Raw genomic sequence first — 25,349 nt, 5'->3', positions numbered from 1 at the left:
GTAGCCTTAATCACCCCCCACTCCTGACAAGCCCTAACCAATTAGAGTGCACTAATATGATCTCCACTTGCTTAAGCCAATTATATATATTTTTAAGCCAATATACATGTGACCTAACTGCTCTAGGACCTTCCCATAGCTGTGCTTAAAAGGAGCCCACAAAAGTCAGGCAGTGGTGGCACACGCCTTTAATCCCAGCACTCAGGAGGCAGAGTCCCGCGGATCTCTGTGAGTTCCAGGCCAGCCTGGACTACAGAGTGAGTTCTAGGACAGGCACCAAAACTACACAGAGAAACCCTGCCTCGAAGAAAAAAAAAAAAAGAGCCCACACTTCCCTCTCAGGGGTCTTTGCCATCTTGTCTTTGTGTGGGATAACAGGCCCCATCATGTTGGAATAATAAACATTCTTGTTGACAGCATACACAGATGATCGTCTTTTTTGTGGGACTTCTCCAGGACCGAACAAGGTCAACCTTGGATTTTGTTCCCCAGAGGTCATTTTCCTTATATTTTTGAGCCCATGTTTTCCATTGGCCTGAAACTTGCTGTTTTAGATAGATGGTTTTACCAGTGATGCTAAGAATTCACCTAATTTTTACCTCGTGGTGGTATTTCAAATGTATGCTACCATGCCAGGCTCATTTACATGGATTCTGGTGGATTGGGGGGGGGCGTTGAAAGCAGATCTTCTAGCTTTCTTTGCAAGATACTTACTGAATAAGCTATGGTGAAGTAGTTTCCTCCCAAATTGAAACATTCAATCCTGGAGGGAAGCTCATAAAACAGAAGAAAAAAAAATACAAAATGGCTTCTGGAAGTCCCCGAAACTGATAACATTTCTTAGCCCCCTCTCTTCCAGAGTGAGCAATAAAGACTGCTGAGAGTTGTTCTCAGGCAAGACAAGATGCAAAAAAGACCCAACCGAACCAGCCGCATGGAAAAAGTTTAAACCATCTGAGTCACCTGGAAAGATCACTCTCCAATCTGTTGAGCTGCCTGAAGCCTGCACAGTGTGCTCCAGGTCCCCAAGTTTTGTGAGCTACCATGCACGCTGATGTGGGCTTCAGAGATGCAGCTATCTTCGAGTCATTTCTGTTCTTGTAGGTAACTTCTCACCAATATTCCTGTAATGCCAATAAAGCTCACTGGTTCACCAAGATGGACTTTAGTGGCATCTGTACTTTGGTGTGTCATGGACTCCCTATATGGGTGAATCGACATGTATATTCCATCTCCCCTGGAAAAGTCTTACCACACAACAGCTCTATACTCAGTTTTTGGTCAATTTGTTTTCTTTTAAGGGTGAGGATAAGCAATCTTCAACTTTCATTAAATATATTTATATACAGATACAATTGAATATTGCTTTACCTAAATTGTAAGTAATAATAATTGCTTTATATTATTCCTAACCACTTCGTGTCATACCCATATATCAGTGCATCTCCTAACCTCATCATCTCTTAACCCACCTTCTTACAGTAGGTGGCAACTAACAGAGACCCTTAACTGGACAAGGTGCTAAGACTAAGAAACTATGGAGTACTCAGCCCTAAGCACGTAGTACACCACTCCTGTCAAGGCTAAGAGATCTTTGTAGAAGAGTGGGCAGAAGAATATAAGACACAGAGGGTAGTGAATAACATCAAGGAAACAACAGTTTCCAGACACAACAGGGAAGTTGTACACAGAAGCTGACAGAGACGATGACAGCATGCACAAGAACTGAGTTCCAGTAGGAAGCCAGACAGAGTCCCAGTATAAAGATGAAATCCCATCCCTAGTTAAGAAGCTATTGGCATTTGACAGGTTCTGGGAGAGGCTAAGTTAGTTTACTTTAATTTTGTATCAACTAGTATGTCAATCACATGCCCAGGTTCATTACCAAGAGAAGTTTCACAATACAAGCTAGACTCACTGGGTGGAGGGGGGCAGAATTAAAGCTGAATGGGTAGAGAGAAGTTTGAGATGAATATTATCAAAGCTACATTCAAATTATTACAGAAGTAGTAAAGGATTCTTTTGGAAAAGAGATGTTTTATATTAGTGAAACATTATGAGTATACCTGTACCATGTACAGTGGTACATGATCATGCACAGTGATTATCAAAAACAAAAGAGCTTTTTCTCGAGGCTCAGCATCAACAGTTGACAATTATCTGTGGAAAAACACGGTAAGTAGCATTCCTCCTGGGTCAGCATAGCAAAGGTAATTGTGGCTTTGTAGTTGGGGGTCGTTCAGAGATTTACCAGTCTGATTCAAGTTTTGGTTTTAGTAAATTATAGGGTTTTATTAAATGCTAATGCTGGATACTCATGGCACCAGGATTGCAACTGAGAGCACTCCAAAGATGTAGCATCTTGTCATATCAGTCATATCAGTCTAAGGCACATAAATTAAAAAAAAAAAAAAGAAACACAAGATTACATGTAGATCTAGGCAGTGTCTAATTTTAACATGTGTCTTTCAGTTGTTCCAGTCATGGAGTAGAGTAAGCAAGTTTGATTGCAAAAATAGATATAGCAATTAGTCTTATGACCTACTATCTTTCTAGAAAATTAAATGTTACAAGATCAGTCAGTCTAAGAATAGTCTTTAACATCTGGGAAAAAAGGGAAGTGGGCTTTTAGGTTAGAGCCTGTACAAGCTAGGGGTTTGCATGTTAGAGGAAATTTTTGGTTTTTGGTCTCTTATGCATAGTAAGTCTAAATGTAATGTTAACCATCACAGCTTCTCCAGGCATGGTGTTCTGTTGTACATGTCTTCTTGGAAAACCCAGAATGAGCTAGCAAGAGTCATAAAAAAAACAGAATAGCAACTCCCAAAGAATCTGATATTTAAGCTTTTGGGATTTCAACATGACATCATCATCCCAAGTGACAGATTCATAATGAATGGAGAATCCAAAGATTTAATTTTGAATGTAAATCTCAACTCCATCGTTAGTGTTATGAACTTTGCCGTGCTTGGTATCTTACCTAGGATAATAACTCCTCCATACACTTAGTATTCACCAGATTTTCTCTTGATTCTTATTATCAGCTTTATTTAGTTTCTGTTAATATTAAGGATGAGCATGATGTGCATTCTTTATATGAAATGGCAATAAAACACCACTTCTCCCTATCTTTTCAGGGGATACAGAAGTCATGTGACACTTATGCAAGCTATAAAGGAGAACCACAGTCTGAATTAGGATTCTTAGTGACTCAATGAAATTGCTCTTTTAATTTTAGACTCACAGAGTTTCTGGATATTTTATAACCTCTCTCTCTCTCTCTCTCTCTCTCTCTCTCTCTATATATATATATATATATATATATATATGTTGTGTAACTTTAATAAAACTTTAATAAAATAACATTCCTTGGTCTCTTCTTTGTGGTACTTGCATGCTAATTACATTTCATCCTATGGCATTATTTTCTGACAGAATTAAGAGAAGGGAAACAAAGTTGATGGCCCAAACATGAGAAAAAAGTTGAGTTCATTAGTTAAACTATGTTCATTCCTCCCTCTGAGCTTTAAAGATTAGCATGAGCAGGAAAGTAAATTGAGTTTTATAATTATTGGTAAATAGCGAAGTAGATATTGGTAAATGGCCTACAATCGTTTAAAGTAGCATGAGAAATGTCCTATAAAACAGAGGAGAAGGGAAGTTAATGAAATCATTTCATGATCATTTTGGTGAATTCTGGTTACTCACTCACATGCGAAGTACATAAAATAAAAACAGATTAATTTGTTTTTAAGTGTGTGCATCTAAATATAAGTATGTATACTGTGTGTGTATGTGTGTGTGTGTGTGTGTGTGTGTGTGTGTGTGTGTGTGTGTGTGTGTGTGCAATGACCATAGACACTAGAAGACAGTGTTGGAACTCTTGGAAGTGTAATTAGAAACAGTTGTGTGCTGTCATGCCAGTGCTGGGAATAAAACCTGGGTTTCTGCAATAGTAGTCAGTGCTCTTAGTTGCTGAGTCATCACTCTAACAACCAAAATATAAACTTTAATGTTAATAGAATTACAATATCTAAAGTATGCAAGATGAGTTTTCAGTTGGCTACTTATCATGTTGATTGCATTTATTCTACTCAACATTAATGATAAACATCTGTTGTTCTGTTCCATTGCCTATAAATGTCATCACTTAGGTTTTTCTCTACCACACTGGTTTAAATTTAATTTATTTCAATCAAGTGTATGCCTCAGATTTTTGATATTTTATTTTGTTTACCTTGTTATACTGGACATTGAACTCAGAACCTTTAACATACTATACAACCTGTTCAACACTGTGCTAAATCCTAGCCCTTAAGATATTTTTGAGATATGTTTGAGTAATTTACCTACATGTATGTTGTGCACTCCACACTTGCAGAGCCTGTGGAAGCCAAAAAGGCACATACTACTTGAAACTAAAGTTACAGATTTTTGTCAGCTACAATTTGGTTGTTGGAAATAGAACATGGACATTCTGCAAAATCTCAAGTGTTCTTAACTGCTGAGAAATTTATCTAATCCCCTTTATAAGACATTTTTACCAATCCCTTCATTTTACAGGTTATGGATATGCATTCTATGTGTAGCCATCAAAATGATAAAGCTCTCAGTGCCTACCTACACCCATGTGATATCTAATGATCAGCAATTACTATAACTTACTTTTTTGCTACTTTGAGCAAACCAAGGAAAGAGTCAACTGGCCAGGAGGGTTTGCAGAATTCTCATGGATAGTCATATATATATGTGTATATATATATATATATATATATATATATATATATATATATATATATAATTAGATAATTAGATATTTCTATTAGCTCTATTTTATACCTGCCCATGGATCAACAGTCGTGATGGGATGAGACTGGATTTCCTTGGTGAGCTCAAACATATTATCCATCTGTTTAAGTGGGTAAGAATCTACATGTTATATTAGGGTCTAGATAAAAGCAAGCAAGCATCATTTTAATATCTTTCAGGGTTGTAATTCAGTGAGGGCACTCTATTCATAATAACATAAAAGGTGAATTACAAGGCAAATATTTTCATCTTAAATATATGACTTTTAAAGAAAATTTTGCTGCCAGAGCTTCTTTGTGGGACTGTTCATTCTGAGTGGCAAAATTTGAAAGTAATGAGATATTGTTGTCCTCTTTAAACTTAAGAAGACACTTGTTAAAATTCTTTGGGTTGTATAATGTGTAAAGGGGTACTGTTTTTTTTTTCTAATTTCACAGATGTTTATATTACCTCTTACACTTAATCAATCACTCATTCTCTTATAGTATCTAGAATAAAATTAAAATAGACAGGTATAACACCAGCAGGAACAAGGTCACATCCATCAACAGAAAAGCTTTAAGGGCTTAGTCACTGAAAGGATTTCAAAGCCTATATGAGTATGGAAGAATTGATGAGGTTGTGCCTTTGGTAGAAATTAAGAAAACAACTTTCAGTTGTGAACATTATAGAATAAACCACATAGGATAAGATCCATAGAAATGGGCACATTTGGAAATTTGCTTTACAAAGCATCAAAGTAAAGAAAGAGTCCTGTAGCTCCCATTCAGCAACGGTGGGAGCGTTATTTTTGAAGGAAGAAGAGAAATTCCCAGTAGTTATAATTAATTAGTCAGAGTAAGCACAGATTAAGGCTTTGAAGGCTGCAATCCTGCTGTGGGACTGTCTAATCAGAAAATATTCAGAGATAGACTTGATTATATTAGTGAATGATGGACAGTGTGGAAACAAGAAGACAAATCCCATCCCACACAGGGTGAGTGTCAGAAAGTGTTATGCAGGAACTGGAGAGCAAGCAAAGTGTGCTCTCTTTTGGTGCTTTCATTCCCACTCAAATCTTGCCTGTCTCAACTGCCCCAGTGTAGAGTGTAGGGTGGGGTGGTGGTGGTGGAGGTGGTGGTGGTGGTGATGGTGGTGGTGGTGGTGGTGGTGGTGGTGGTGGTGGTGGTGGTGGTGGTGGTGATGGTGTGCGTGTGTGTATGTGTGTATACTTGTGTTCAAATGTAGGATAGCTTTTGAGGGAAGAGTGTACCTTGGGTGGAGAATCTAAGATTGTAGAAAGTGGGCTTATTTTCAGGAGGAAAAAGACATTAACTCGTCCCAGTAGCTACAGTGAGACAAATGTTATGGTAAATAGATTATGATGTCAGCTAGGAAACGATGTTCAAATGATGTTCGGAATTTCAGGTTTTCACTACCTGAGACCAATTACTAGATGTAAGTGTGTGTCTTGGCAGGTAAGGGGTTCTGGGAAGTAACACGAGAATGTGCATTCACAGATTTGAGAAAAAAAATAAATTCAATAAAAATTATAAAAGAACTGCTCAGCTATGAACTTCATCTAAAAATACAATTCCAGTCTCATCTTAAGCTGCCTTTATGATCAACTAGATGTATTATAATTGCTTGTTGCTAGGGCATGAAATTAAGAGCTGTATGTCATAAGCAAGACTGTCATGCACTTCTTCTCCCAACTCACAGGTACATTCTACAACATCTTCATTGCCTTCATATTGTACAAACGTTAATATCTTCACTTTCTCAAGATGGATGGTAACAAGTTCTAAGTGATTCTAAAAAGAAATATGCCTAGTCTCTTTTTCCTCACAACAATTCCACTTTCTTACTTTCTAATTTCATGAGTTCTCATTTCAAAAAAGGCAATCATGTCCTTATATGACCTTGTCTTGAAAAACAAAAGAAAAATCACAAATAGTATACATACCACAACATATGGTTAAAAATATGACCAAGCTTCCAAGCTTGGAATGAATTAGGAGGTCTTGGTAAGGAGCCTTCTCTTCCCTGTCTTAACTTGGCTGTCATTCATATGAAATCAGCCCTTCCTCACTTTAGCCTCAGCTCTCTGTTTTCCATGAATAGCTTTCATGATGGTATGTCTCTGCTTTGAATTCTGCATCCAGATGGCCATGTGAGATGAGGAGAGCTTGTTTGATAATCTCTGGGTCTTAAAGTATATATCTGACAATGAAGAAAAGAGCAAAATGCACAACATATGGTAGGGAGAAGGTATGGGGGTATATCCAAATTGATTTCTGTTGCATATGACAAATCTATACGGCCTTTAAAACACTTTGAAATTTTTACAAAACAGCATGTCTCTCCCTAGGGAAAGATTGGTCACTACACTGTGACCCTAGGATTAAAATCTCCTTAAATTAACCTTCCCTTCTCAGATTTAGAGAATGTAAACACATACAGGCATGAGGCATTAGTTTTAAAGTCAATTCTTATAGCCATTAATAGGTAATGTATTATATCCACTTCGAGATTTGAAAAGTTCTTCCTACATAGTTCTTACAATGGTAACAAAGCGAATATCTTGTAAGAGAAATTACAAGATCCACTGACTTTTTGATTAGCATAAATGGCAACACATAGCTGTGCAGTATCTGTGTTCAGCCAATGTTAATTCCTGAATTACTAAAATTGTTCTCTAGACTTATAACGTTTAATAACTACTTCAACTCCTATATAACTCTACCCTTTACCTCACTTTATTTTTCTTTCTGTTTATCAGATTATGTCATCAGAATCTTACTATTAATCTGTGATGGTTTGAATTTCATTAAAATATACAAGTGTGTCATTAAATGAAAGGAACAGGGATTATTTTAAGAAATGTTGAAGGAAAGAAGGAATAGGAGTGAGAATGATCAAAATAGATTGTATGAAATTCTTTAAGAATTAATAAAATATTATATTTTAAAAACCTCAGCTATAAAGTAAGCTTGCTGGTCAGGAGACTTCCAAAGCCAAAGAAACATACTAGAGAGACAACTGGTGACTGAATAGAGTTATTTAGGGCAACAGAGATATCTTTGATGATATCATATTGGTGTGGATTTGCTAATGTTGAAGTGTGTGTGTGTGTGTGTGTGTGTGTGTGTGTGTGTGTGTGTGTGTGTGTGTATGTGTTCCTCCATGTCTGAAATGAGATTACAATTTAGTAATATTCCCTTTCTCTGTAAGGAACCTGTTGCAGATCTACTTTCTGAAACCAGTAATACCTTGTTTTGCAAATGATTTAATTTAGTCAATTAATGCACAGCAAGTAGAAGCATGAAGTGGCTGTGTGGGCTCCTGGAGTTTGCTACTGCAGCACACTGAACAAATGCAGCCTTTGGAGTGCAAGTCTTACAAAACACTTCTTGATGCATTGTGATGCTCGGCATTCTCATTCTGATGGACTGTTGTGGTGTGCATGTGGAGAACATTCACAATGGAGTCATTGCTAGTAGAGTTGTGTTGTTCTTCATATTTGTAAAAATTCCTTTTTTTAAAAATTTTCTTAGTCTAGTTCTTTATTTGTTTTAGCTTCTTTGTTTTGTGTTACCATTTTGTGTTGTGGCTTAAACCAAGCATTTAATATAATTTAGTTTAAATGTCAGTTTAGCATTTGAATATCTGGATGTATCGAAACAGCATGTACTTATCTAAAACTAATTTGTGTCTCCTATCAAGAAACATTATACTACTTCAGTATTTGTAATTACTTTCTAATTGACTAGTCTCATTTCTTTACTATTTATTTACTTCCTAAATGTTTTTCCTCTGTTCTACTTTTCTGATATAAACAATTTTCCTCTACTTTAAATAAATCCTTTTTAGTGTTTTTATTTTTTTCTCCATTAATTTTTATGTATTTGGTTTTTATTTTTAGTTTAATATTGTTTTGCTTTCAATGGCTTGAAAGTTCAGCTGGAAGGGGGGAGATATGTCAATACAAAAAAAGAAGGATGAGGGGAAGGATGAGTGAATTGTAATCATTCTCATGCATTTGTCTCTCTCATGCTCTTTCCCCTTCCATTGTAATTATTTCTCTTCACATCTCTTCTGCATCTGTGCCTTCTCTTCTGTGTATGAGCCGTTGAGTTAATGGAGTTCTTGCTCTAGGATCAGTGGGGAGTTATTTACTGGAGCAAATGCAATTGAGAGGTGGCTACAACACAGATGAAAATGACAAATGACACACCTCTCCATTAACAACTGCCCATGTCTCAAGGACTTTAGGGAGTAATGGGCCCCTTCTACTTGAGTGGGGAAATATTTATGGGCACAATCACCTGCAGGTCTTGTGGAGACAACCATTGTGGCAATGTTTATAGAGCAGGGTAAGAATTCCTTCCAGTGGCATGGGCCTCAAATCAATTCAGAAAACAACTGCTCATCTAAAATGCACGCCAAATCTGTACTGCAGGACACATTTTGCCTAGTAGGTCACTGTTGTTCACAGGATTCACAACTGGGTGTTACTAATGATGACTTTATCATATTATGTGAAGTGGAAGATGGTAGAACATATGGCATTGAACTTAAAGGAAGAAGTATAGAGTGGAAAATTTTAAGTAGGAAAATGGGTGGATGATAGGAAAAGGAAGGGGGAGGAGAGAAGGTTACTGTAACTAGGGATATAAGAAAAAGTTGTATGTTAGCTATTTGGGATTTCTTTTTACTATTTCCTACAAAGCAATCTTCCTGTTGCTGCTTTAGAACTGAAGTTTGTTGCATATTAGGTTCTAGGACACATAGCTTTATTTCCACGCCTAGCTTAGCACACTTGCAGCATTCCCTTCTTACTTTCACAATATCTGAAATGCAATCTGATAAACTTATTTCTATCCCTCCTGCCCTATCCCTGCCCATTACAGAGACTGCCCTAGGTTTTCTGCCATTCCAATATGATATCCTTGTGCATATTTATTCTTTCTGTTTCTCTTTTTATTATTATGATATTCATATTAATATATATCACATTTAAAAAAAATAGTTCCAGCGATGTTAATATTCTACTCCAAATTTTTCATTTGTTTTTATTCCCTGGAACTTATTGTGATAAATTTCTTCTGCTATGTTCTCAGGCTCTCTGATTTATTTCTTAATGGGAAAATTTATTTCTTGGTTGTATCTAACATCTATAAAACTCTCCAAGTCTACCACAGCATGCTTTCATTTTCTCTCATCCCATTTGTTCTGTTTATATTCCCAATTTGTTTGGACAATATACATTTTTGTCCACTAAAGCATTTAATATATTTTATTCCTTACTTTAATTTTTACTATGATAATTTCAAAATAACTGTCTTTCCAGTTCTAATTCATTTCCAGTAGGTACAGATTACATTTATCTCCCCTACCCTCTGCGTGCTCCTCTTCTATTCTTTACATGCACCCCTCCAGGTCCAAACATGGCCCCTCCAACCTTTCCCTCCTTCCCTATTTTGTGATTTTTCTTGAAAATCAGAAGTTGTCATCTCTCAAGTCAGAGGGCTTCAGTAAGTCAGCCATGACAGTGAAGCTTTATATTTAAATGCAACAGAGTTTTGTATCTGTATTTGTCGGGGTAATTTTTTTCATTTTCATTTTTTTTTTGCTATATTTGTTTCCATGGGGATGTTGTTTCATTGTCTTGGAATTATACTACTGTATTATCTTATTGCAGAGAAATATTACCAATGTGTATGTAGTGTCCTTCCCCATCTTTTTTGATTAGTTTTGATTTGAGGTCTATTTTGTTAAATACTGAAAAGAATACACCTGCTTGCTTCTTAGGTTCATTTGCTTGGAATATCTTTTCCAACCCTTTACTTTTAGGTAATGTCTACCCTTGATGCTGAAGTGTGTTTCTTGGATGCAGCAGAAGGATGGATTCTGTTTTTGCAACCATTCTGATAGTCTGTGTCTTTTTAATGGGGAATTGAAACATTGATATTGAGAAATGTCAATGACCAATGATTAATTCCTATTATTTTGTTGTTGTTGTTGTTGGTGGTGGTGGTGGTGGTGGTGGCAGTGTGTGTGTGTGTATGTGTGCCTCCTGCCCTTATTTTGGTTTTGAGTGCATGAGATTGTCTCTTGTGTTTCATGGGTTTAGTTAACCTCCTTTGGTTGGAGTTTTCTTTTCTAGAACTTTCTCTACAGCTGGATTTATAGATAGATATTGCTTAGATTTGATTTTGTTATGAAGTATCTTATTTCTCCATCTATGGTGATGAAAAGTTTTGCTGAGTATGGTAATCTGGACTTTCATCTGTGGTCTTTTTAGAATTTGTAGCACAACTTTCCAAGACCTGTTGGCTTTTACATTCTCCATTGAAAAGTCAATTGTAATTCTAAGAGGTCTACCTCTGTCTGTTACTTGGTTTATTTCCATTGCAGATTTTAATAGTCTTTCTTTGTTCTTTATATTTAGTGCTTTGACTAATATGGAGTAAAGGGATTTTCTTTTCTTGTCTAATCTGTATGATGTTCTGTAAGATTTGTGTACCTTGATAAGCATGTCCTTTTTTAGGTTAAGAAAATTTTCTTCTATGGTTTTGTTAAAATATTTTCTGGGTCTTTGGCATGGGATTCTTTTCCTTTTTTATTCCTATTATTCTTAGGTTTGTTCTTTTCATATATCCCAGATTTCCTGGATGATTAATGTCCAGACATTTTAGATGGTATATCCATTTCTTCAGTTGAATCTTCAATGCTTGTGATTCTCTCGTCCATCTCTTGTAATTTTTGGGGATGCTTGGCTCTATAGCTACTGTTTGCATTGCTAAATTTTTCATTTCCAGAATTCCCTCAGTTTGGTTTTTCCTTATTCTTTCTTTCTTTCCTTCTTTCCTTCTCTCTTTCTTTCTTTCTCTCTTTCTTTCTCCCTTTCTTTTTTTTCATTTTTAGGTCTTGAACAGTTTTATTTGTTTTATTCAGCTGTTTGGTATTTTTTTTTTTTTGGCTTTCTTTTAAGGTGTTTATTCATTTCTTCCAATTGTTTGTGTTTTCCTGGATTCCTTTAAGGGATTTTTATTTTCTTCTTTAAGGACCTCTGTCCCCTTCATATAGTTGTTTTTAAGGTCTTTTTCTTGTGCTTCAGCTTTGTTGGAATATTCAGGGCTTGCTGTGGCAGGATCTGGACTCTGGTAGAAACATATTGCTCTGGCTGTGTTGATTGTGTTTATATGCTGAAATCTAGGAATTTTGGTTTAGGATGGTTACCAGTCTAGGTGCTGATTTCTGGATTTGTCTTTGTTGGGTAGGTGTTTTGTTCCTTGGATTCTGCTTCCTCTCTGCATATTCAGAGAGTGTGTTGGCTGTTCATTGACTCTTTGCTGGCCTGATTGGCTGTTGCATTAATGGGAATGCTTACTGGTTTAGATAGAGGAGGCAAGGGAAGGTGGGCAAGATGGGAGGAGAAGCTCTGTGTAATCCACAGGAGGTGTGGACATACTCCGGAAGGGAGGTTGCACTTGGTGTTCTGTTGCAGCTCTACGGAAGACTATGAGGACTGGGTGTGGGGGAGCAGAGTGCAGCCTGGGTAGCAAAATAGAGCTGACTCTGTTGATGGAGGCACAAGTGACACAGTGCTGCATATGCGTATGAGAGATCCGGCCCTACCTGGGGGAGCAGGCAAGGGAAATATGACCTTTCTTAACCCTTGCTGCCTGTGGCTGGTGGGAGAGCTGGCCCTGAGGTCATGAGAGTGGGAGAATGACCCTTCCCCACACCAGCTGCAGCACACAAGAGAGTGGGCGCCACACTTCACCTGGGAAGCACACTAGAGCTGATCCTCTTGGCAGTGGTGGTAGGGTTTGTGGGTGTTAGAACAGGAGATCTGTCCCTGCCCCTACTCTGATAGGCCATGGGGTGACTCATTGCATTGCACACTTACAAGTAAGGATTTATGGATTAAAGGCTCTATACTATGTGATTCACTGGGCCACCCTACAACTTGCATGCCTGTTTTGTTGTCTATTTGTTTTGGTTTCATTTGATTTTTTTATGTTTTTTTTGTTTGTTTTTACTTCTAAATTTTCTGGGGGAGCAGGTTGCAAGGGCAGAAGTGAAAGGGAGGGGAGATGAGAAGAGTCAGAACGCATGATGCTGTTATTGTAGAAATATTTATATTTTTAACTTTTTATAAATTCTTTCTGGTATATAAATATTTCTACAATAAAAACTTTGACATGTGGGAAAAAAATGAAATTTCAGAAGCTACTCAAAAATGTGAAGGTTTCTTATGTTTATGAATTGGCAAAGTTAATATTGTAAAAATGGTCATACCACCAAAGATAGTAAGTAAATAAAAATTCTAATAACATTTGAAAAAAAGATTGTAGATGTCAAAAAGGATGGAAGGCACCAGAACATAGCCCACTGAATCAAGTAAGCAGGACTCATATTGGTTCAAAGAGACTTAAAGAGTAAGCACTGGGCCTGGAATTGGGAGAAATGAAAAAAAAAAAAATGGTGGACACAATTGGTGTCCAAGTTATGTATCAAAGTATAACAATGAATCATGCCAACACATATAATATATATTAACAATTTCAGTAAAAAGAAAATATATCAATGTAATTAAGAATTTGAGATTGTCTGACTGCATAGGTGAATGCAGCATGCGCTGGAACCTGATTTCAAATACAGAAACAGGTAAAAAGTAAAACAACATATGTAAGTAACTCCTAACAATTATGAAATTAAAGCTGGAATACTCTATGATCACAACTGCTTTCCTTTATGTACTTTTTGACTACTAACACCAATCAATACAGTGGTTCATTCAGACAGATTTGGTGGTAATCATTTTAGAGATGCTATAGTTGTCCTTTCTAGGATGAGTGGGTGTTTGTCATGTCTTCCTAGGAAAATTCACAAAAAATAATAATACCAAGATGGAATAATAATTCCTCCAAGTTGACATAATTTAAATGTTTAAAACTTTTAAAAATTCAATAGTACAGTAGTCATTTGCTCCACTCTCGTGCTAACATTCAACAGAAGAGCACTCTAGTACAGAACAACTCTACGGCGTCTGTAAGCGGTTAATGATGTTCTCAAGTAAGTTAGAACTTAAAGTCATTAAAGAATTTCTATGAAAAAAATCATATATTCTTGTCAACAAATTTGTGAAACTTAACCTGTGATTCAAGGAATAATTCACAAAGCAAATTAGAAGGCATTTTGAACCAAATAAATAAGAAAATAAAAGTTATCCAAATCCTAAAGCAATAAAATTGTTGAGAAATACACAGTATATTAGAATTAAAATCAGTGAGCTAAAACCTATGAAAGGAAGAAGAATGACATATATAAGTACCACAATGAATCAAATTATAAAACATTAAATGAATGAATCAATGAATGAATGAATGAACACAAACCAAGGCAAATTGTTTGACAAAAACCCAGAGGGGAAATTTTCACCTATACAACAAATAAAATTATATAAAAACAACATCACAGAATTTAGAACTATAGAAAATAAAATAAAAAGCTAGTGTAAATTTCTTTATACCAAGAGACTCAATTTTTCTTTAAATTGTCAGTAGGTACCATTAGAATTATTTCCCTATTGAGTGAAGTCCACTAGCTCTGTCATGACTCCACTGCATTTCAGTGGAACATTTCTGTTGAGGGAGCTGAGGCAGTCTATATAATCTGAAGAGCAGGTTCACAGTTCCAGCAGGTGATCCAGCTTCCTTCTGGAGAGAGCACTGTGGCATCCACAGTTTCTGGACAATCAAAAAATTTGACAGATGCAGGACTGAATAAATAAATATGTTTGGGATTTCAGACAGCACCAAGCATATTTTTGAAAAAGAAGCTTGATTAACTATTTCTGTTGTCATGAGAAAGTCTGTACTATTTTTTACTAAAGTGACATTATAATAATTTTTACTTTGCTTTCCTACAATATGAGTGTAGTCAGTTGCACTATATTCCATCTTCATCTAGATAGTACAGTGGTGTTTTGTGGGTAACATATAACTGACTCCATTGGAGATGCTACTATTTGGAAGAGATTTTTCCAAATATTAAGAATCATATCTTGCCGGGCGGTGGTGGCGCACGCCTTTAATCCCAGCACTCGGGAGGCAGAGCCAGGCGGATCTCTGTGAGTTCGAGGCCAGCCTGGGCTACCAAGTGAGCTCCAGGAAAGGTGCAAAGCTACGCAGAGAAACCCTGTCTCGAAAAAAACAAAAAACAAAAAAAAGAATCATATCTCAATGAAGATTTATTGTCCTTCAAAAACTATTTAACTGCCTCCATTGAATCCTACATATAAGAAAGGACTGTTTCCATTTAGATCTTGTAACTGCATGTAATCTCCTGCTTACTAAATATATCAACCAGCTCCTTGTGTTTCTTATACTGACATAAAGTTTTTGCATTTACTCTGTAGATGAAAAATAGTTAATAGAAACTAGTACACAAGAAGTTTAGTCACAGACTATTCTGTTTTCATTATTCTATTACTTTAGTTGCCATACATTTTAAAATTTCATTTGACTTTCATGCATCACAAGCTATATTTTGTATTTCCAATATCTCACTGGTTATGCTAAACATGATTATTTTAGCAAGTGCAGAGTAACCAAATAAAATAGTTAGATTCACCTGAAATTCCTCTTGAGGTCAAACCTCTAAGGTCTGTCCTCTCAAGAACTCTACATTTAGGAGCCAACAGTTCAGCAAGTAAAAGTGCTTGGTTTTTGTGTAAAGTCTGAATATCATAGTTTGATCCCTAGGATGACCTACATGGTGGAAGGAAAGGCCTGACCCCTACCAGATGTTCTCTCATCTCTACAGGTTCAAAATGACAACATATACTCTCCAATACACAAAAGGAACAAATAAAATATACATTTGGGGCTGGATAGGTGGATTTCTAATACTGTATTTCCCTATTGCTTACAAGACTCTGGGTTCTCTCATATAAGTTGGGGTAGGGGAGAGAAAGGGAGAAAGGGGGAGAGTGGAAAGGAGAGAAGAAAAGAAAGAACATCTGATCCTAAGATTCTGAGTTATTACAATAAACAAGCAGCAAGCCAGCATCATACTTTCACATGATTGGAACTTAGAGCATTTAGAACATGCAGCAATATAGAATTCAGAGTGAATCAGCACCATCAGTGGGAATTCAGTCACTTAGGAGATTATTCATTTCACAGCTTAGTCAACAAAGAAATCAAAACACTCTCCTAGGAGGTTTTACAAACTGTTTCTTGTTGACAGGGAACATACTTTCTAGCAAGTGCAATAGTAGAATTAGTGATCTCTACCCTAAGTGACAATCACATATTACTTCGGAGGAATGATGGAAAGGGCTCCTTAATTAACCCTCAGGGCATAACAATGATGCTTTTCCAAAAAGCAGTGTGAATAATGAAGGATGAAAGATTTTACATATGACAAAGAAGATTTCTATTCAGAAACACAGGACTATAGAAATGTGCAATTCCAACACAAGCTTCAGAAGCAGGAGTCAAACTCAAGGCCCATATATAAAATAAGGTGAAAGATCTGAGATATCTGTAATTCCTAATATGACATAAAGTATTGGCAGCCCCATGTAAATTTTACAAATGTTTGGCACTATCCTAGTTACATTTTGCTCTTTTAATCCTTTAAAGCCATCTTTTCGTATTTTATAGGTAAAATGTTCTCAGGCTTTCACTAAAAATTGAAACTATTAGAAGCAGAAGGAAACGTTCCTATATTAAATTTTTAGCCCTTCTGCTTATGGTTTGAGCAATATTTGAGTTCTAGTCCTCAAAGAAGCAATCTCTACCTGGAATTACATGGGTAACAGACACATAGTGGAATTCCTGTGATAGATAAATGGGAGGACATAAATAGTCTATTGACCCCTATGCTAGCAATAAATTTTTAATTAAAAAAAAAGGAGGAGGAGGAGGTTTGTGTACTAATGTCAGCTCAAAGTGTTTTAAAGACCAGAAGAGAGTTTCTGAGTATTATATATCAGAGAAATTCTGAGCCTCAGGTACAAGCTGCACCAGTACACTTGTACCATAGTGTTACCTGGAAGCAGCTGGGAGAAATGTAGCCTTGATAGGACACAGTGGTGGGTCAAGACCTTAGCAGTTAGGGCTGTCAGTCAACCATGTTTCTTTCCTTCAGCAGGTGTTGAGTTCAGTGAAGTTTTGTGTCTGGCAGGAGATTGTGAATAATATATTTAACTTTTAAAAGATTAGTTATAGAGTATACTTAATAAAGATAAAGTCATTGTGATCCTTTTCAGACTATAATAAAGATCAATGTGTTAATGTCCATAAAATGTTAACACAGTGATACCATATAAAAGCACTGGGAATATTCTATACTGTAAAAATTTTATATGTTGTTTATAAACAAGGGTAAGTTACAGCATTTGGTTCTGCACTAAGTAATTTTAAGAAAGTACCAAAGAATTGGGTGTTTTGTCATTTGTGTATTTTTGTTTTTGTTGTTGTTTGAAAGCAAACAGAATGTATCTATTCTCTGAGTAGATACAGCAATAAACTTTTAAAATATTTTTAATTTATTTTCTGTGTGTATGTGTGTGCCTAAGTGTATAGTTGTGGACCATGTGTATACAGAGTCCAAAGAAATCAGAAAACATTATATCTCCTACTACTGGACTTCTGGCCAGTTGGAAAGCCACCATGTGAGTCCTGTGAACCAAAGTTGAGTCTTCTGCAAGATTAGCAAGTCTCTTAACCTCTGTGTCATCTCTTGAGCTCTGACATCATTAACATTTAACTTGGAAGAGTCAAATCAGTGTGCTACAAATGCAATAATTTATAATGTAGAACCAATTGTTTATGTTAATCAAGAGGGAGATGTGTGGTATTTTATATTATAATATGTTTACTTTAGGCCCTGTTCACTTCCACTAAAGGATTTTATTGTTTTCAACCCACCAAAACCTTAGGCATGGCTTATCTGATTTTGAGGTTGTATGATTGTTCTTCTGCTATAATGGACATCTTGACTAGCCAAGCTGGCAGCTATGACATTTAGTTAAATCCTAGAGTAGCCACAATATTTACCTGAGGAATTATTGAATGCTATGTCAATCACATGGGAAAGCAAGAGAAACATGTCCAGGAAGATTTTTACTCAACATGAAATTCAGTATTTTTCACATCCTTGGTTTCATAAACTCCAGCATGATTTCTGCAATCAACTTCTAGATATCTTTTCAAGTTACTAATATCAATACTTAATATTAAAAACAGTTCCCGCATTGTTGAGCAATGTGCTTTCTCTGTAGTAAACAACTGAAGTTAGGTTCACTGATGGAAGAAACATCTGTTTGTTTAAACATCTAAATACCAAGCCACTCAGTTTTATTCTGGATCCACCTGATTCTCACTATTAAACTTTTGGGTAAAAAATAAATTTTAATGTATTTTTTATTTAAAAAATCACTTCCTTATTTAGTTCCAAGGTCAACTTCAGAGTATAGCCAACTTCCTCCCTGAAATGTTAATATCTATTTTAAATTCCAATGAAATTCACCTCTTAAGCATATGAGTGCAGTTTCCCATTCCTTTGTGGTCTGTAGAAGAAAGGTAAATAAAGCTGTTGCTCTCTCTTGATTTTATAACCAGTTGGCAGCTAATACAAAATGCAATCTGCATCTATTATGCTGTTCTTCTGAATCCATTCACACCCTTCAAAGTGTCACAACGAATCACACTACATCTCCAGCCACCAGAGAAGAGAAACATCACACTGGCTCCATTTTCCTCATTTTCCTCATTTTCCTCATTTTCCTCATTAGGGGGCTCTGTGAAGTCAACAATTCAATCAGCCTTTTGATATGGTTTGAAAATTTCCAATAAAAATCAAAAGGATAATCCAGATAGATAGGAGTTCTTCAAAGTGACTGGTACCTTTATTGAAATGCATTGTCCTATCCCATGCAGTTTCTCTTTTTTAGCTAGAAATTAGAAAAAGTGACTCAAATCTATTTGATTGTTTTCAGTGGCATTTCTTCCTCTCCTGCAAGAACTCTGACATCTATCTTTAGGCTATCCATAACAGGACAAAGTAAATGACAAGTTATAAGTGACAGATGAGCAGAGAAGTACTGTGCTTTAACATCAGACTGTGGTGAAAGTCAAGATTAATGAGCATTAAATAGAGATGCATGCTATATTCTTATCTGACTTTGTGTAATTCTTACAGTTTCTAAATTGTACAGAAAAGGTAACAAAATAATGTACTCAAATCTACTTAATCTTAAAATGAAGGAGTAGAGGAGATGACTCAATTGAGAAAGAGCTTCCCAGGTAACTATGAAAACATTTGTCAAATCTCAAGAATCCATTTGAAAAGCTTATTAAAAAGTTTAGAACAGAATGCAAATGAATACACAACACACTCATACCTACAGGAAACAATGAAGGCTGTTCTAAGAGGCAACTTCATGACATTAACAGCTTACATTAACAAAAGGAGAGACTTCCTATAAGCAGTGTAATGAGACACTGAAAGCTCTTGAACCAAAAGAACAAAAAACATTACAGAAAGTAGATGGCAAGGAATAATACAACTCAGGTAGGAAAACACACACCAACAAAAATTCAAAGAATCTATGAAACAAAGAGTTTTCTCTTTCAAAAAATCAATAAGATTGATAAACTTTTATCTAAATCAATGAAAGGATAGAGAGAAAAAATACAAATTAATGAAATTACAGATGAAAAGGGAGACATTACAACAGACACTAAGGGAATCCAGAAAACTAAAATGATGTACTTTAAAAGGTTCTACTCCACCAAACTGAAGAAAAAAAAAACTAAAGCAATAGATAAATTTCTTCATATATAAAACCTACCAAAGATAAATCAATATCAGACAATTCATTTTAACACACATATAATCCCTAGAGAGATAAAAGCAGTATTTAAAAGTATCTCAACCACAAAAATCCAGGACCAGATGGATTCAACTCAGAATTCTCCCTGACTTTCAAAGAAGAATTAATTCAAACACTGCTCAAATTATTCTGCCAAACAGAAACTGAAGACTATTTCTTAATTCTTTTTATGAGTCCACAATTACACTGATACCTGAACCATGTAAAGATCCAACAACAACAAAAAGAAAAGAATGGAGTAATCTCCCTATGAACATAGATTCAATTTTTTCAGTAAACTGCTTACAAAATGAATCCATGAACATATCAAAAAGATTATCCATCATGATCAAGTAGGCTTCCTCCAAGTTACACAGCCATGGTTCAACATTCAAAAAGCTAAAACTGTGTCTACCACATAAACAAACAAAACCACCTGATCATCTCATTAGATGCAGAAAAGGGCTTTGACAAAATCCAACATCCCTTCATCATAAAAGTCTAGAGAAACTAGAAAATCAATTGACATGCTTCAACATAGCAAAGACAATATGTAGCAAAACCATAGCCACAATCAACTTAACTGCAGAGAAGCACAAAACATTTCCATTAAAATCAGGAACATGATACCTCTCCACTCCTATTCAATATAGTACTTGAAGTCTTAGCTAGAGCAATAGGACAAGTGAAGGAAACAAAGGAAATACAAATAAAAAAGAAATCAAAATATCTTTATTTGTAGATGATATGAATTTACTTATCAACCTTTAAAAATACATTAGGGAATATCTATACTGATAACCACTTTTAGCAAGGTAACATGATACAAATTTAACATACCACACAAAACTCAGGAGCCTTCCTCTATAAATGATAAATAGACTGAGGAATGAATTAAGGAAAAAGTACCTTTCACAATAGCCTCAAAAGTAAAATAAAATATCTTGGGATAAATCTAATCAAGCAACTGAAAAAAGTCTTTTAATAAAAACATTAAGATATGAAAGAAAGAAAATGACAAAACATAAATAGATGGAAAGACCTCCCATACCCATGGATCATTAGGATTAATATAGCTTCCAACCAAAAGCAATCAATAGATCCCCACTAAAATTCCACAACAGTTATTCACAGAAAATGAAAGAACCATTTTAACTTCATTTGGCAAACCCCTCACCCACAGAAATTCTGAGTAATAAAGAGAATAATAAAAGAACTCCTGGAGATTTCAACATCCCCAATCTCAAATTCTACTACAGAGTAATGGTAATAAAAATAGCACGGTATTGACATCAAATGGACAGGTTGATTAATGAAACAAAATTGATGATGCAGAGATAAGTCCTCCCATCTATGAACATCTGATTTTTGATAAAGAAGCCAAAAATCCACACCAGATGAAAGAATTCTTCAACAAAAAGTACTGGTCAAAGTATATGGCTACATGTAGAAGAATGTAAATAGATCTTCCTATCACCCTGCATAAAACTTAACACTAAATGGACCAAGGGCTTTGTCATAATGTCAGATGCAATGAATCTGATAGAAGAGAAAGTGAGGAATACTCTTGAACTCATAAGAACATGAAAACAAATTCTGAACATGTCACCAATAGACAAGCACATAGAACAATAATTAATAAATGGAACTTCATGAAAGAGAAATGCTTCTGTATGGTAAAAGATCCCACTATTCCGACAAAAATACAGCCTATAGAATGAAAAAAAAATCTTTTCCAGTACACATTATGGTGATATTTCATTTATACTGAAATGTGATTTTATTTGTATGTTAATGAATAAAGTTGCCTGGGACTCAGAGCTAATAGCAAGCCATAGCAGAACCAGGCGGTGGTGGTGCACACCTTTAATCCCGATCACATGACACGCAGATCTCTGTGTGTTCAAGGACACCACCAGCATGGAGACACATGCCATTAATCTCAGTACCAACTATAGAGATCTAGATGTCTGTATAGACAGGTAGTGACAAGGAGGTCATGTGGTTGGGTTTACAACCAATGAGAAGGCAGAACAGAAAGTCAATAAAAGGACAGACACACAGGAAGTAGTTCTCTTTTCTGAGGGGAAGGACGGCAGCTGCAGGAAGGGTAAGAATGCGGTTTTAAGTCTCAGCTCTTAGCTACTGCTCTGACCTCTTGGGCTTATAACTCTGCATTTGGCTTTGTGTTTCTTATTTAATAAGGCTGTTACATCTACATTTGGTGCCCAACATGGCAAGAATTCATTAAAAGCCACTTGGATGGGCTTGGCTCGGTGGCTTGGCCCAGCTCCCCACCTCAGCAGGCCCTAGGCCTAACTGACCATAGCTAAAAGTGGTTATTGCAGCTGGTGCTTTGAACAACTCAGGCCTGCCAGAGGTACTGGTCAGATGCACTTGACTGTAATTGCAACAGCTACATGCAACTGCAGAGAGAGCTGCTTGCAGCTGAAACACCAACACATGGGGTTGGAGCTTAAGGAAGCCGAAGCCCAGGCTTGACTTGGCTCAAGTGGGAACACGTGGCTGGATTTAAGCTTTTAGCCAGAACGTGTGGCTGCTCTTTCTTTCTTTCTTTCTTTCTTTCTTTCTTTCTTTCTTTCTTTCTTTCTTTCTTTCTTTCTTTCTTTCTTTCTTATCATTTACACTTTATATTGGGGATTTTTTAACATAGCCGAAAAAATCTTGAATGTGGCCCACAAGTACAACAATAAATAAGAGGCCTATGGCTGCCAAAGGTAGACCTAGGTGAGGCTTTGATTAAGGTGATGAAGAGGTGTTCCCTGGACAAGAACATACTAGGGAAAGAGTGCCCCTGGGCACAACCCTGAGATGTGGAATTATCAAGATCCTGTTATACATCCAGGAATAAGGCTGTATGGTCCTCATTCAGATGAGAGAATGCAGTGAGAAACACAGGTCTCCTGGTCACCCATTTGGATAAGATATCTCTCGGTCCTCCTGACACTAGGCCCTCAGAAGCTATTGATTCTAGTAGAAAATCAGTGAGCGGGCAATCGGCCACGGTGCTTGGAAAGGTACACAGAAATCAGCAAGCCTCCCTTCCCTTCTTTGCTTCCCCATCAAAAGCCCATTCACACTCACACAGCAGAAACCAACACAAACAATGCTTAGAAAATAAATATCCATATGCACAAATAGATGTGTACTGTATCCAAAAGAACACTTCCCATTCTATTTTTTCTTTTTCTCATAGCAGGGAGTGTCAGGTAGAAAGATCTCTTGAAGGTTGCTCCAAAACCCATGGGAGTGAATGTTGTGATAGATGTGAGGCTCAGCTGATGGGGACCAGGCCATTAGAGGGCAGGGCTGGCACCAGGCCCAGTCACCTCTACACCACTCATTTGTGGTCTGGTTAGTGGCAGCCAGGACAGAGCAAAGCACAGGTTTCCAGCCAGGAGCAAACTCAGTACCATGACAAAGCCCAGCAGGAAGATGATCCTTGGGAGAGCCAGTAACAGGTAATGAATAAGAAAGACTGACTGGAAATGCCCAAAGTCATCAGTGTAAGTTTTCTGGTACAGATCCGATACTGCCGCTAGTCGGATCAGAAAGGCAGCACTCAGCATGGCTATGGTGGCAGCCGATGCCGTCAGTGTCAAGAGATAGATGAGTTCCAGGCCCCAATGCAGTTGTTCACTCAAACACACTGATGATCGAATCAGTGCACACACCAGTCACACACTCTGCAGTGCTTGGACCGGGCTGGTTTCCTTAGGTCACAAGTGAAGGACCTCGAGTTCTCTGGAAACGTTACATCATCGAATTCATAGACTTGCAGAAGTAATGACTCATTCATTTTATTGATGGTGCCCAGATTGGCTGAACTAGTCAGGGTGAAGAACACCAGGTTCACGCCCAGCAGCAGATAGGGCAGGAGAAGGTAAGGCAGATAGAACTCCAGCTCCTGGCAGTAGCCAAATATTTCCAAGGTGTACTCAGCATAAACTAGCCCTTGCAAGAGAAGGTGCAGGACAATGAAGGTGGGGTTGCGCGTGTGAAAGAGCTGATGAAGAAGCCTCTGCGCAGCCCTCTGAAGGCATTGTGGGATTATACAGGAGTACACCTGTGCTCCTCCCAGGACCAGGCCTTTCAAACGCTGTTTTTTTGTTGTGATGATGCAGATCATGACAACACCAATCAATAAGGCCATAGAACAAGAAGAGAAACAGGAAGTCCATGCTGGAGGAAGGTAACAGAAGGTCTCCCGCCTACATATTTCTCTTGGTCTGACACTGTTCAGCGGCACCTCTAGCATTCATTCCTCTTTGCCACATCCACAGAGAATTCAGACAGCACCTCCGCTTGGGTAGCGCTGTGTGTCTAGAACATGCAAAGATGGCGGCATGGTTGTTTGAGAGCTGGTCCAATCACAGACAACTGTCAGCCACTCGCAGCTGGCGCCATCCACTCTTTCTTCTCTCTCTCTCTCTCTCTCTCTCTCTCTCTCTCTCTCTCTCTCTCTCTCTCTCTCTCTCTCTCTCTCTCTCTCCCTTTGGATTCACACCTCGGACACTAGGTAGCTGTTTTGAAATTCCCTCACATTCCTACTGTTCTACACGGACTTGGTAAGTCAATTAAGATATCAGGTATTTTAAAGGAAAAACTATTTAAAAGAGAAAAAAATTCCACATTAAAAAAAAATTGGGTATTATGTGTACATTGGAAGAAAATTGGGCTTTGTTTGATAAAATTTAAGGCAGTGAAAATGGAACAACTATATGAGAAGATTAATGTTGATGGGATTATGCACGTTATTAGTTTCCTTATCCTTATTTTAATATTTCAAAAGATAGTTAACTTAAGTGCCAGGATAAAAGCTTTAGAAAAAACCTGTTAAAACAAATTATAGAGAAATTTAGATTCAGACAGAAGGAATTAACAGTGAAATTGTTTCAGGATTGTATTATAAGGTTACAGAAAGAAAGCCTGTTTTCACACAATCACCCTTAATTTATCAGAAAACCGCACAGCAGCTACCTGGTCAAGTGAATGCACAAAATATTTGGACTCCAATTGAAATGTTAGATTTACCGAAGGTTTAAGGAGGCAATGGTATCTTATGGCATGCATTCCCCATTTGTAAAGCAAATGTTAAACTCCTGGTCAACTTATAATAAGATTATACCACAGGATTGGTGAGAGGTGGTAAATTTTGTTCTGGAATGCAGGACACAGTGGCAGTGGGTAAGAAGGCCATTTTAAGTCACAGCTCTTAGCTACTGCTCGGACCTCTTGGGCTTTTAACTCTGCATTTGGCTCTGTGTTTCTTATTTAATAAGACTGTTACATCTACAACACATCTGATAGAGTTAATATCTGAAACATATAAAGCAGGAAAAAAGACTCAATTTAAAATGGAGTACAGAACTAAAAAGAAAATACTCAAATATGAAACGCAAATGGTTGAGAAGCACTTACTGTTCAACATTTTTAGCCAAAGTGGAAATGTAAAACAATACTAGTTGGAGATTTTATCTTATCCCAGTAAGAATGGACAAGATCAATAAAACAAATGACAGCTCATGCTGATGAGGATATGGTAGAAGGGAACATTCGTTCATTGTTGATAGGAGTGGAATCTTGTGCTATCACTATGTGGTAGGTCATCAGGAGTCAGGAAATAGATATGTACAAGATC

At 36.9% G+C, this 25,349-nt stretch overlaps 1 pseudogene; it reads right to left on the bottom strand.

Moving 5' to 3' along the window:
* Positions 1-22,882: 22,882 nt before the first annotated feature.
* LOC121828322 (palmitoyltransferase ZDHHC4 pseudogene) lies at positions 22,883-23,994 on the bottom strand (annotated as a pseudogene).
* Between the last annotated feature and the right edge of the window lie 1,355 nt (positions 23,995-25,349).

Source organism: Peromyscus maniculatus, chromosome 3 (assembly GCF_049852395.1).
Source record: "Peromyscus maniculatus bairdii isolate BWxNUB_F1_BW_parent chromosome 3, HU_Pman_BW_mat_3.1, whole genome shotgun sequence".
In the NCBI taxonomy this organism is placed as follows: Eukaryota; Metazoa; Chordata; class Mammalia; order Rodentia; family Cricetidae; genus Peromyscus; species Peromyscus maniculatus.
This window is presented reverse-complemented; position numbering and strand designations above follow the sequence as displayed.